We start from the raw sequence: 15917 nt of genomic DNA, 5'->3' as shown, positions 1-15917 counted from the left end.
TAGACACACCATAGAGATACCATAGATACATCAAGGAGAGATACCATAGTGGCACCACAGAGATACCGTAGAGACACCATAGAGACACCATAGGTATACAATAGTGACACCATAGAGACCCCATAGAGACTGCATAGAGACACCATAGAGACACTATAGAGTTACCATAGAGACACCATAGAGATACTATTGAGACACCATAGAGACACCATAGAGAAACCGTAGAGATACCATAGAAACTCCATAGAGACACCATAGATATAATATAGAGATACCATAGTGAGACGATAGAGATAACATAGAGACACCATGGAGGCTCCAGAAATATACTATAGTGACACCATAGAGACCCCACAGAGACCCCATAGAGACACCACAGAGACACCATAGAGGCACCATAGAGACAACATAGAGACACCACAAAGACACCATAGAGACACCATAGAGACCCCATAGAGAGCCCATAGAAGCACCATAGAGACAACATACAGACCCCATAGAGACACCATAAAGCCCCCATAGAGACACCATAGATTCAGCTTAGAGACACCATAGAGACACCATAGAGACCCCATAGAAACACCATAGAGACACCATAGAGAGATACCATAGTGACACAATAGATATAACATAGAGACACCATGGAGGCACCATAGATATACAGAAGTGACACCATAGAGACCCCATAGAGACCCCATAGAGAGACCATAGAGACACTATAGAGACGCCATAGAGACACCATAGAGACACCATAGAGATAATATGGAGATACCACAGAGGCACCAAAGAGACATCATAGAGATACCATAGAGACACCATAGAGATACCATAGAGACATCATAGAGAGATACCATAGAGACACCATAGAGATATCATAAAGACCCCATAGAGACGCCATAGAGACCCCATAGATGTACTATAGAGACACCGTAGAGATACCATAGAGGCACAATAGAGGTACCATAGAGGCACCATAGAGATACTATAGAGGCACCGTAGAGACACCATAGAGGCACTATAGAGGCACCATAGAGACACCATAGAGATACTATAGAGACAAGATAGAGACACCATAGAGATACCGTAGAGAGATACTATAGAGACACCATAGAGGCACCATATAGACACAATAGAGACTCCATAGAGATACCATAGAGGCACCATTGAGACACAATTCTGACACCATAGGGACAGCATAGAGGCACCATAGAGATACCATAGAGGTACCATAGAGACACCGTAGAGGTACCATAGAGACATCATAGTGAGATACCACAGAGGCACCACAGAGATACCAGAGAGACACTACAGATATACAGTAGTGACACCATAGAGACCCCACAGAGACCCCATAGAGACGCCATTGTGATACCATCGAGACACCATAGAGATAACATAGAGACACCATAGGGACACCATAGAGATACTGTAGATGCACCATAGAGACACCATAAAGATACAAAAGTGACACCATAGAGATACCATAGAGACACCATAGAGACACCATACAGACATCATAGAGATACCATAGAAACACCATAGAGGCACCATAGAGACACCATAAAGATACCATAGATACATCAAGGAGAGATACTATAGTGGCACCACAGAGATACCGTAGAGACACCATAGGTATACAACAGTGACACCATAGAGACCCCATAGAGACTGCATAGAGACACCATAGAGACACCATAGAGATACCATAGTGACACCAAAGAGACACAATAGAGACACCATAGAGACACCATAGATGCAACATAGAGACAACATAGAGATACCATAGAGACCCCAAAGAGACACGACAGAGACACCATAGAGACACCTTAGAGATACCATAGAGACACAATAGAGGCACCGTAGAGGCACCATATAGAGCATAGAAACACCATAGACATAGCATAGAGGCACCATAGAGAGAAAACATAGAGACACCATAGACATATCATAAAGGCACCATAGAGGACCATAGAGATACCATAGAGGCAACATAGAGGCACCATAGAGGCACCATAGATATACAATAGAGACACCATAGAGACCCCATAGAGACACCATAGAGACAGCATAGAGATACCATAGAGACACCAGAAAGACCCCATAGAGACACCATAGAGACCCCATAGAGACCCCATAGAAACACCATAGAGACACCATACAGACCCAATGGAGACCCCATAGAGACCCGATAGAGACACCATAGGGACACCATAGAGACACCATAGAGATACCATAGGGGCACAATAGAGACACCAGAGAGATACCGTAGAGACACCATAGAGATACCATAGAGATACCATTGAGAGATACCATAGAGACACCATGCAGATACCTTATAGACACCATAGAGGCACCATAGAGATACAATAGAAACACCATAGAGGCACCATAGAGACACAATAGATGCACCTTAGAGACACCATAGAGACACCATAGAGATACCATAGAGGCACAATAGAGACACCAGAGAGATACCATAGAGACACCATAGAGATACCTTAGAGATACCATTGAGAGATACCATAGAGACACCATGCAGATACCTTATAGACACCATAGAGGCACCATAGAGATACAATAGAAACACCATAGAGGCACCATAGAGAAACAATAGATGCACCTTAGAGACACCATAGAGACACCATAGAGATACCATAGAGACATAAAAGAGAGATACCATAGAGGCACCACAGAGATACCATAGAGTCACCATAGAGACACTATAGATATACAATAGTGACACCATAGACACCCCATAGTGACTGCATAGAAACACCATAGAGACTGCATAGAGACACCATAGAGACACCATAGAGATACCATAGAGACAGAATAGAGATACCATAGTGACACTATATAGACGCCATTGAGGCACCATAGAGTCACCATAGAGACACCATAGAGATACCATAGAGACACCATAGAGGCATCATTGAGGCACCATAGAGGCACCATAGAGATACCATAGAGACACCATAGAGACACCATAGAGATACCATAGAGACATCATAGAGAGATACCATAGAGGCACCATAGAGGCACCATAGAGGAACCATACAGACACCATAGAAATACCAAGGAGACGCCACAGAGACATCATAGAGACACCATAGAGACACCACAGAGACAACATAGAGACACCATAGAGATAACATAGTGACACCATAGAGGCACCATAGAGACACCATAGAGAGACCATAAGGAACCCATAGAGACCCCATAGAGACACCATAAAGACATAGAGTCACCATAGAGACACCATAGAGATACCACAGAGACACCATAGAGATACCATAGAGGCACCATAGAGAGATACCATAGTGACACCACAGAGATACAATAGAGAGACCATAGAGGTACCATAGATATACAATAGTGACACTATAGAGACCCCATAGCTACACCATAGAGACACCATAGAGATACCATAGAGACACTATAGAGACACAATAGAGATACCATAGAAAAAACATTGAGGCACCATAGAGAATCCATAGAGACAGCATAGAGGCACCATAGAAACATCATAGAGATCCATAGAGATACCATAGTGACACCATATAGGCACCATAGATGCGCCATAGAGGCACCAGAGAGACACCACAGAGAAAACATAGAGACACCATAGACATACCATAGAGACACCATAGAGATACCATAGTGACACCATAGAGGCACCATAAAGACACCATAGAGACACCATAAGGAACCCATAGAGAACCCATAGAGACACCATAGAGACACCATAGAGATACCCTAGAGACGCCATAGAGATACCATAGAGACACCATAGAGACTCCATAGAGATGCCATATAGACATCATAGAGAGATACCATAGAGGCACCATAGAGGAACCATAAATGCACCATACAGACACCATAGAAATACTATGGAGACACCATAGAGATACCATAAGGAGGCCATGGAGATACCATAGAGTCCCCACAGAGATACTATAGAGATACCATAGAGACAGAATAGAGATACCATAGAGACAGCATAGAGATACCATAGAGAGACCATAGAGATACCATAGAAACACCATAGAGGCACCATAGAGACACCATAAAGATACCATAGATACATCAAGGAGAGATACCATAGTGGCACCACAGAGATACCGCAGAGACACCATAGAGACACCATAGGTATACAACAGTGACACCATAGAGACCCCATAGAGACTGCATAGAGACACCATAGAGACACCATAGAGATACCATAGAGACACCATAGAGATACCATAGTGACACCATAGAGGCACCATAGAGGCACCATAGAGGCACCATAGGACACCATAGAGACACCATAGAGATACCATAGAGACACCATAGTGACACCAAAGAGACACAATAGAGACACCATAGAGACACCATAGATGCACCATAGAGACACCATAGAGACCCCAAAGAGACACGACAGAGACACCATAGAGACACCTTAGAGATACCATAGAGACACAATAGAGGCACCATAGAGGCACCATATAGAGCATAGAAAAACCATAGACATAGCATAGAGGCACCATAGAGAGAAAACATAGAGACACCATAGACATATCATAAAGGCACCATAGAGGACCATAGAGATACCATAGAGGCAACATAGAGGCACCATAGAGGCACCATAGATATACAATAGTGACACCATAGAGACCCCATAGAGACCCCATAGAAACACCATAGAGACACCATACAGATCCAATGGAGACCCCATAGAGACCCGATAGAGACACCATAGGTACACCATAGAGACACCATAGAGATACCATAGAGGCACAATAGAGACACCAGAGAGATACCGTAGAGACACCATAGAGATACCATAGAGATACCATTGAGAGATACCGTAGAGACACCATGCAGATACCTTATAGACACCATAGAGGCACCATAGAGATACAATAGAAACACCATAGAGGCACCAGAGAGACACAATAGATGCACCTTAGAGACACCATAGAGACACCATAGAGATACCTTAGAGACACAATATAGACACCATAGAGATACGATGGAGGCACCATAGAGACACCATTGTGACACCATAGAGACACCATAGAGGCACCATAGAGATACCATAGAGACACCGTAGATGTACCATAGAGACATCATAGTGATATACCACAGAGGCAGCACAGAGATACAATAGAGACACCATAGAGACACCAAAGATATACAGTAGTAACACCATAGAGACCCCATAGAGACCCCATAGAGATGCCATTGTGATACCATCGAGACACCATAGAGAAACCATAGAGACAACATAGGGACACCATAGAGATACCATAGAGGCACCACAGAGACACCATAGAGACACCATAGAGATACCATAGAGACAGCATACAGACACCATAGAGACACCATAGAGATACCATAGAGACATCAAAGAGAGATACCATAGAGGCACCACAGAGATACCATAGAGTCACCATAGAGACACTATAGATATACAATAGTGACACCATAGACACCCCATAGTGACTGCATAGAGACACCATAGAGACTGCATAGAGACACCATAGAGACACCATAGAGATACCATAGAGACAGAATAGAGATACCATAGTGACACTATATAGACGCCATTGAGGCACCATAGAGTCACCATAGATATATAATAGTGGCACCAGAGAGACCCCATAGAGACCCCATAGAGAGAACGTAGAGACACCATAGAGACACCATAGATGTACCATCATGACACAATAGAGACCCCATAGAGACACAATAGAGACAACATAGTGATACCATAGACATACCATAGAGACACCATAGAGATACCATACTGACACCATAGAGACATCAGAGAGGCACCGTAGAGGCACCAGAGAGACACCATAGAGTTACCATAGATATACAGTAGTGACACCATAGAGACACCATAGAGGCACCATAGAGACACAAAAGATATACAATAGTGACATCATAGAGAACCCATAGAGACACCATATAGACACCATAGAGACCCCATAGAGATACCATAGAGGCACCGTAGAGGCACCAGAGAGACAAGATAGAGATACCATAGAGACACCATAGAGAAATACCATAGAGACACCATAGAGACACCATTGAGACACCATAGATATACAATTGCGACACCACAGAGAAACCATAGAGGCACCATAGAGAGATACCATAGAGACACCATAGAGACACCATAAACGCACCATAGAGAGATACCATAGAGACACAATAGAGACAACATAGAGACACAATAGATATACAATAGTTACACCATTAAGACCCCATAGAGTCACCATAGAGACAGCATATAGATACCATAGGGGCACCATAGAGACACTATAGAGACTGCATAGAGACACCATGGAGACAAAATAGAGACACAATAGAGATACCATAGAGACACCACAGAGGTACCATAGTGAGACCATAGAGACATCATAGAGGCACCTTAGTGGCACCATAGACACACCACAGAGACACCATAGAGATATCATAGAGAACCATAGAGACACCATAGAGACACAATGGAGACACCATAGAGACACCAAAGAGACACCATCGAGGCACCATAGAGACACATTAGAGATACGACAGAGACACCATAGAGACATCATAGAGGCACCGTAGAGGCACCATAGAGACACAACAGAGACACCATAGAGACACTATAAATATACAATAGTGACACCATAGAGAACCCATAGAGACCACATAGAGAGAAAATAGAGACACCATAGAGAGGCCATAGAGACAAAATAGAGACACCATAGTTATACCATAGAGACTCCATAGATATACCATAATGACACCATAGAGACACCATAGAGCTACCATAGTGACACTATAGAGACACCATAGATGCACCATAGAGATACTATTGAGACACCATAGAGACACCATAGATATAATATAGAGATACAATAGTGACACGATAGAGATAACATGGAGACACCATGGAGGCTCCAGAAATATACAATAGTGACACCATAGAGACCCCATAGAGACCCCATAGAGACACCACAGAGACACCATAGCGGCACCATAGAGACAACATAGAGACACCACAAAGACCCCATAGAGACACCATAGAGATCCCAAAGAGACCCCATAGAATCACCTTAGAGACACCATACAGAACCCATAGAGACACCATAAAGACCCCATAGAGACACCATAGAGTCACATTAGAGATACCAGAGAGACACCATAGAGACCCCATAGAAACACCATAGAGACAACATACAGACCCCATAGAGACACCATAAAGACACCATAGAGACACCATAGAGACACCACAGAGAGATACCATAGTGACACAATAGATATAACATAGAGACACCATGGAGGCACCGTAGATATTCAATAGTGACACCATAGAGACCCCGTAGAGACCCCATAGAGAGACCATAGAGACACCATAGAGACGCCATAGAGACAACATAGAGACTTCATAGAGGCACCAGAGAGACACCATAGAGATACCATAGTGACACCATAGAGACACCATAGAGGCACCGTGGAGGCACCATGGAGACACCGTAGAGATACCATAGAGACGCCATAGAGAAACCATAGAGACATCATAGAGACACCATAGCGACACCATAGAGATACCATAGAGACACAACAGTGACACCATAGAGACACCATAGAGATACCATAGTGACACTAGAGAGACCCCATAGAGACCCCATAGAGACAGCATAGAGACAGCATGGAGATCCCATAGAGACCCCATAGAGACACAACAGCGACACCATAGAGGCACCATAGCGTCACCATAGATACACCATAGAGGCACCATAGATACACCATAGAAGCACCATAGAGATATCATAGAGGCACCATAGAGAGATAACATACAGACACCATAGATATACCATAGAGACACCATAGAGGCACCATAGATATACAACAGTGACACCATAGAGACCCCATAGAGACCCCATAGAGGCTCCATAGAGGCACCAGAGAGACACCATAGAGATACCATAGAGACACCATAGAGACCCCATAGAGACACAATAGATGCACCTTAGAGACACCATAGATATACAATAGTGACACTATAGAGACCCCATAGAGAGACCATAGAGACACCATAGAGACACAATAGAGACCCCATAGAGACTGCATAGAGACTGCATAGAGACACCATAGAGATACCATACTGACACCATGGGGACATCATAGAGGCACCAGAGAGACACCATAGAGATACCATACAGACACAATAGAGATAGCATAGAGACATTATACAGACACCATAGAGATACCATACAGACACAATAGAGATAGCATAGAGACATTATACAGACACCATAGAGACACCATTGAGGCTCTATAGAGACACCATAGAGATACGATACTGACACCATAGAGAAATAATAGAGGCACCGTACAGTCACCAGAGAGACACCATAGAGATACAATAGAGATGCCATAGAGACACCATAGAGGCACCATAGAGACACTATGGAGATACCATAGAGACAACATACAGACACCATAGAGACACATTAGAGACACCATACAGATACAATAGTGACACCATACAGAAACCATAGAGGCACCATAGAGGTACCACAGAGACACCATAGAAACACCATAGAGACAGCACAGAGACACCATAGAGGTACCATAGAGACACCATAGAGACACCATAGAGACACAATGGAGACACCATAGAGACACCACAGAGGCAACATAGAGACAGCATAGAGATACCATACCGACACCATAGAGACATCGTAGAGGCACCGTAGAGGCACCAGAGAGACACAATAGAGATACCATAGAGACACCATAGAGATACCATAGTGACACCATAGAGACACCATAGAGGCACCGTAGAGGCACCATGGAGATACCACAGAGACACCATAGAGATACCATAGAGACGCCATGGAGAAACAATAGAGACATCATAGAGACACCATAGCGACACCATAGAGATACCATAGAGACACAACAGTGACACCATAGAGACACCATAGAGATACCATAGTGACACTAGAGAGACCCCATAGAGACCCCATAGAGACACCATAGAGACAGCATAGAGATACCATAGAGACCCCATAGAGACACAACAGCGACACCATAGAGGCACCATAGCGGCACCATAGATACACCATAGAGGCACCATAGAGGCACCATATATACACCATAGAAGCACCATAGAGATATCATAGAGGCACCATAGAGAGATAACATACAGACACCATAGATATACCATAGAGACACCATAGAGGCACCATAGATATACAATAGTGACACCATAGAGACCCCATAGATACACCATAGAGGCACCATAGAGATACCATAGAGGCACTACAAAGACCCCATATAGACACCATAGAGACCCCATAGAGACCTCATAGAAACACCATAGAGACACTATTTAGACCCCATAGAGACACCATAGAGAAACCATACAGACCCCATAGAGACACCATAGAGACACCATAGAGATACCATAGAGACACCATAGAGGCACCATAGAGGCACCATAGGAACACCATAGAGATACCACAGAGACACCATAGAGTCACCACAGAGTCACAGTAGAGACACCATAGAGGCACCATAGAGACACCATAGAGATACTATACTGACACAATGGGAACATCATAGAGGCACCAGAGAGACACCATATTGACACCATAGAGACACCATAGAGGCACCATAGAGACACAATAGGTATACAATAGTGACACCATGGAGACCCCATAGAGACACCATAGAGACACCATAGAGACCCCATAGAGATACAATAGAGGCACCGTAGAGGCACCAGAGAGACAAGATAGAGATACAAGAGAGACACCATAGAGAGATACCATAGAGACACCATAGAGACACCATAGATATAGAATAGTGACACCATAGAAACACCATAGAGGCACCCTAGAGAGATACCATAGAGACACCATAGATATACAATAGTGACACCATAGAGGCACCATAGAGGGATACCGTAGAGACACAATAGAGACACCATAGAGACACAATAGATATACAATATCTACACCATAAAGACCCCATAGAGACACCATAGAGACACCATATAGATACCATAGGGTCACCATAGATACACTATAGAGACTGCAGAGAGACACCATGGAGACAAAATAGAGACACAATAGAGATACCATAGAGACACCATAGAAGTACCATAGTGAGACCATAGAGACATTATAGAGGCACCTTAGAGGCACCATAGACACACCACAGAGACACCATAGAGATAACATAGAGAACCATAGAGACACAATAGAGACACCATAGAGACAGCAAATAGACACCATCGAGGCACCATAGAGACACCTCAGAGATACCATAGAGACACCATAGAGGCACTATAGAGGCACCATAGAGACACCATTAGAAGCACCATAGAGATAGCATGGAGGCACCATAGAGACACATTAGAGATACCATAGAGACACTATAGAGACATCATAGAGGCACCGTAGAGGCACCATAGAGACACTAAAGATACACAATAGTGACACCATAGAGAACCCATAGAGACCGCATAGAGAGAAAATAGAGACACCATAGAGAGGCCATAGAGACACAATAGAGACACCATATATATACCATAATGACACCATAGAGACACCATAGAGGCACCATAGAGATACGATTGAGACACCATAGAGACACCGTAGAGATACCATAGAGACTCCATAGAGACAGCATAGAGGCACCATAGAGAGATACCATAGAGACACAATAGAGACACCATAGATATATAATAGTGACACCATAGAGACTGCATAGGGACAACATAGAGACACCAAAGATGTATAATCGTGACACCATAGAGACCCCATAGAGACACCATAGAGACACCATAGCGACACCATAGACATACCATAGAGACACCGTGGAGATACCGTACTGACACCATAGAGACATCAGAGAGGCACCGTACAAGCACCAGAGATACACCATAGAGATACCATAGAGACACCATAGAGAGATAGCATAGAGACACCATAGAGACACCATAGAGATACCATAGATATGCAATAGTGACACCATAGAGACAGCATAGAGGCACCATAGATATACAATAGTGACACCATAGAGACACCATAGAGGCACCATAGAGGCACCATAGAGAGATACCATAGAGACACCATAGATATATAATAGTGACACCATAGAGACACCATAGAGGCACCATAGAGAGATACCATAGAGACACAATAGAGACACCATAGAGACACAATAGATAAACAATAGTTACAACATAGAGACCCCATAGAGACACCATAGGGACACCATACAGATACCATAGGGGCACCAGAGAGACACCATAGAGATACCATAGAGACACCATAGAGAGATACCATTGAGACACCACAGAGACACCATAGAGACACCATAGATATACAATAGTGACACCATAGAGACACCATAGAGGCACCATAGAGAGATACCATAGAGACACCATAGATATATAATAGTGACACCATAGAGACACCATAGAGGCACCATAGAGAGATACCATAGAGACACAATAGAGACACCATAGAGACACAATAGATAAACAATAGTTACAACATAGAGACCCCATAGAGACACCATAGGGACACCATACAGATACCATAGGGGCATCATAGAGACACTATAGAGACTGCATAGAGACACCATGCAGACAAAATAGAGACACAATAGAGATACCATAGAGACACCATAGAAGTACCATAGTGAGACCATAGAGACATCATAGAGGCACCTAAGAGGCACCTTAGACACACCACAGAGACACCATAGAGATACCATAGAGAACCATAGAGACACCATAGAGACACAATAGAGACACCATAGAGACACCAAAGAGACACCATCGAGGCACCATAGAGACACCTTATAGATACCATAGAGACACCATAGAGGCACTATAGAGTCACCATAGAGACACCATTGAAGCACCATAGAGATAGCATAGAGGCACCATAGAGACACATTAGATATACCATTGAGACACCATAGAGACATCATAGAGGCTCCGTAGAGGCACCATAGAGACACAATAGAGACACCTTAGAGAGACTATAGATATACAATAGTGACACCATAGAGAACCCATAGAGACCGTATAGAGAGAAAATAGAGACACTATAGAGAGGCCATAGAGACACAATAGAGACACCATAGATATACCATAGAGACACCATAGAGATACCATAGTGACACCATAGAGACACCATAGAGGCACCATAGAGATACTATTGAGACACCATAGAGACACCATAGAGACACCGTAGGGATACCATAGAGATACCATAGTGACACGATAGAGATAACATAGAGACACCATGGAGGCTCCAGAAATATACAATAGTGACACCATAGAGACCCCATAGAGACCTCATAGAGACACCACAGAGACACCATAGAGGCACCATAGAGACAACATAGAGACACCACAAAGACCCCATAGAGACACCATAGGGACCCCATAGAGACCCCATAGAATCACTATAGAGACACCATACAGACTCCATAGAGACACCATAAAGACCCCATAGAGACACAATAGAGTCACCTTAGAGACAACATAGAGACACCATAGATACCAAATAGAAACACCATAGAGACAACATAAAGACCCCATAGAGACACCGTAGAGACAGCATAGAGAGATACCATAGTGACACAATAGATATAACATAGAGACACCATGGAGGCACCGTAGTTATACAATAGTGACACCATAGAGACCCCATAGAGACCCCTTAGAGAGACCATAGAGACACCATAGAGACACCATAGAGGCACCAGAGAGACACCATAGAGATACCATAGTGACACCATAGAGGCACCATAGAGACACCATAGAGATACCATAGAGACATCATAAAGACCTCTCTTCACATCAGGAGCTGAACAGAGCTGATGCTGGCACATGGATGTTCTCTGCTGCACTGGGGATAAACACTTGGCTCCCATCACTCGGTGGTAGAGAGAAGACACAAGAGGTAACACCAACACAAAGCAGAGTCTCACCTGCACTGAGGCAGTGGGCTAGCTTCTGCATGTCCTCGTATCCTCTTCAGTAAAGCTGTGCCAGAGAACAGCCTTACCAATGTGGGTTTTCTTCATAAGAAGAGGGAGCAATGTCTTATATAGGTTCTTATTCTACTACATAGGCAGCTAAAGCAAGATGCACTGATTTATTTGATACTTAAATGAGGATGAATCTTAGCTGTGTTATACAGAAATGCAACATTTCAGACTGTTAGGAGAATATAGTCACTAATAAATCAGCCTTTAGAATCAGCCTGTTAGAACATCAACTTCTTTTTAAAGCAAGAAGCTGAATGCCCATTGGTTTAGGTGCTTTATTGTGCTGGAGCTCAGGAAGGTATAAATCATGAATTCACCAATGTCAATGTTATTTGTTGTAAATGATCTCAAACAGTTCGTTAAATGTGATTTGGTGACTGGAATGATAATCAAAAGCCAAAGGAAACTGTCTGTAGGTAATGCATGTGTAAGCTGGGCTTTCACTGGGACTGAGAAATTCTCTTGCTCCATATTTATGTGCAATGCTGTGAGGATCCTCTCAGGTGTCTTCTGACACAAATTTCCTTCACATTACAAGTGACTAAAGGTCTGGTTCTTTGTTCAAACACACGTGCTTGACTAAATCCATAGCTTTAATTGTCCCAGCATAGAAAAATTAAAATGCCATTCACTGCTTCAACAAACTCCCTGTTCTGTTCTGAATACCTCATCTGAAAAACAGAATATATGTATGTACAGGTGTATTTGGTTAGAAAATGTTTTGCAATAATCAAAAATGTAGCAGGTACAGTGGTCATTGATTGCAGAGAGATATGGTCCAGATCTGAATCTCCATTTTTGATCAGTTTGATGTTTCTCTTCCTTTTGCCTCAGCAGGGAACACCTGGTTATGGCCAGAAATCACACACAGATTGAATTCATCCTGTTGGGAATTACAGAGGAACCATGTGCACAAACTCCTCTTTTTGTCTTCTTTCTAATGATTTACATTGTCACTCTGGTGGGGAACGTTGGCATTATCACATTGGTTCGGGTGTCTCCCAGCCTCCACACTCCCATGTACTTCTTCCTCACCCATTTTGCCTTCATTGACATCTGCTATTCCACAGTCATCTCCCCCAGGATGCTGGCAGACCTCTTATCAGAGGATAAAACCATTTCTTTCCCTGCCTGCATGATGCAATTATTCACATTAGCTTTCCTGGCTACTGTTGAGTGTCACCTGCTGGCCATGATGGCCTACGACCGGCACGTTGCCATCTGCCAGCCCCTGCTTTATGTGACCATCATCTCCAGCCGTGTCTGCTGGCAGCTGGTAGCATCATCCTACCTATTCGCCTTCCTCAGTGCCATCATCTACACATGGTGTGTGTTTGGAGGTTCCTTCTGTGGTCCCAACGGCATCGACCACTTCTTCTGTGACGTATCCCCTGTGCTAAAGCTTGTGTGCTCTGACACCCACAGCAGTGAGATGGTCATCTTTGCCTTTGTCACCATCAATGCGTGGGTGCAACTGTGGTCATTTTGCTCTCTTACACCTCAATCCTCTGTACCGTGGTGAAGGTGTGCTCAGCACAGAGCAGGGCCAGAGCCTTCCACACCTGCTCATCCCATTTGATGGCTGTTTCCTTGTTCTTCTGGACGGCATTCTTCATGTACCTACAACCTCCATCTAGCCACAGGAGCCTGGATAAGGTGGTCTCCATCATCTACACAGTGGTCACCCCCATGCTCAACCCATTCATCTACAGCCTGAGGAACAAGGGGGTGAAGGGGGCTCTGATCAAGTGTGGGAGGAGATTGCTCCACCATAGGCAACTAAGGCGAGTTCTGACATCCAGGACATGAACAGTTCATGTCCAGTGTGAAAGCCTATGGGGCACTGAAATATTGAGATTTTCCAGTGATACTCATGACTTTATGGAAGTTCTTCTGCAGGTCCTGCACAAAAGTCAATGACAGTATTGAATGAGAAACAGACCCTCAGTATGACACCATTCTTGGAAGAAAACAAGAGGAGACTGAGCTTCAAACTTCATTTCTGTTCACAGTCTCCAGCCTGGAGGAAGAAATTACCCTCAATTATCCCAGGCATCATTTCCACACAGGAAGCACCAATGAGCTTCATTGAGTTACAACTTTTGTCATTCATAAACATGTCTTTCTCTTGCAAGATTCTTGACCTTGTCCCTCAGCTCCAATAAAATTCCTCACTCTTACCTGTGAGCTCTTTATTAAAGCTGCTGGGGTGGGAGGGAACAGGAAGTGCAGTTTTACATTTGCTGGCTGAGAATGAGCCAGATAAAAGGCTTCAAAAGATTAATTGCATTTGTTTGTGCCTTTAAAGAGCAGAAGTTGGTGGGAATCAAGGTCTAAACTGGACCTTTGAATATCAAGGGTTGATCCCTTCCCAGGCTTCAGCTTCAGACTAGATTTCACTTCAGGTAATGAAGTGTAGAAAATATAGCTCATAATTGAGATTGATGAACTGTGCTGAGATTACCCAGTATTAAGGACAAACTGGGCATACCAAGAGGTCCTCTCATTCATTTTAAGTGGTGGTTTACACTCATTTAAATGCTCTTTACTTAAATGGTGAGATAAATGGAATTCCTGCTATAGATAAGCACACACATCCCATGTCTGAGCCCAGCTCACACTAAAGCACACCAGGAAAGACCAAGTGGTGCACTCATGCATATAGCATGAGGCAAGTTTCCATAGGAGAAAGACAATCCTGAACCCAGAATCAATGGTCACTGAGAGCTGTTTGGGTCAGGAGAAGCAAAAAACCACTGGTGTGGGAAAACATTTTTCCTCTATGTGTTGTGAGTGAGAAGTAACTTGTATTTGGGAAGTGTCTGGGTCTTGAAGAGTGTCTTTGGTGTGCTCAGGAA

General features: G+C 43.7%; 1 pseudogene; it reads left to right on the top strand.

Moving 5' to 3' along the window:
- The first annotated feature begins 13909 nt into the window (after positions 1–13909).
- Positions 13910–14868, top strand: LOC101870462 (olfactory receptor 1020-like; annotated as a pseudogene).
- Positions 14869–15917: the final 1049 nt, after the last annotated feature.

Source organism: Melopsittacus undulatus, chromosome 23 (genome assembly GCF_012275295.1).
Source record: "Melopsittacus undulatus isolate bMelUnd1 chromosome 23, bMelUnd1.mat.Z, whole genome shotgun sequence".
Classification (NCBI taxonomy): Eukaryota; Metazoa; Chordata; class Aves; order Psittaciformes; family Psittaculidae; genus Melopsittacus; species Melopsittacus undulatus.
Note: the sequence above shows the minus strand (reverse complement) of the source record. Positions and strands in the feature narration are given on the sequence as shown.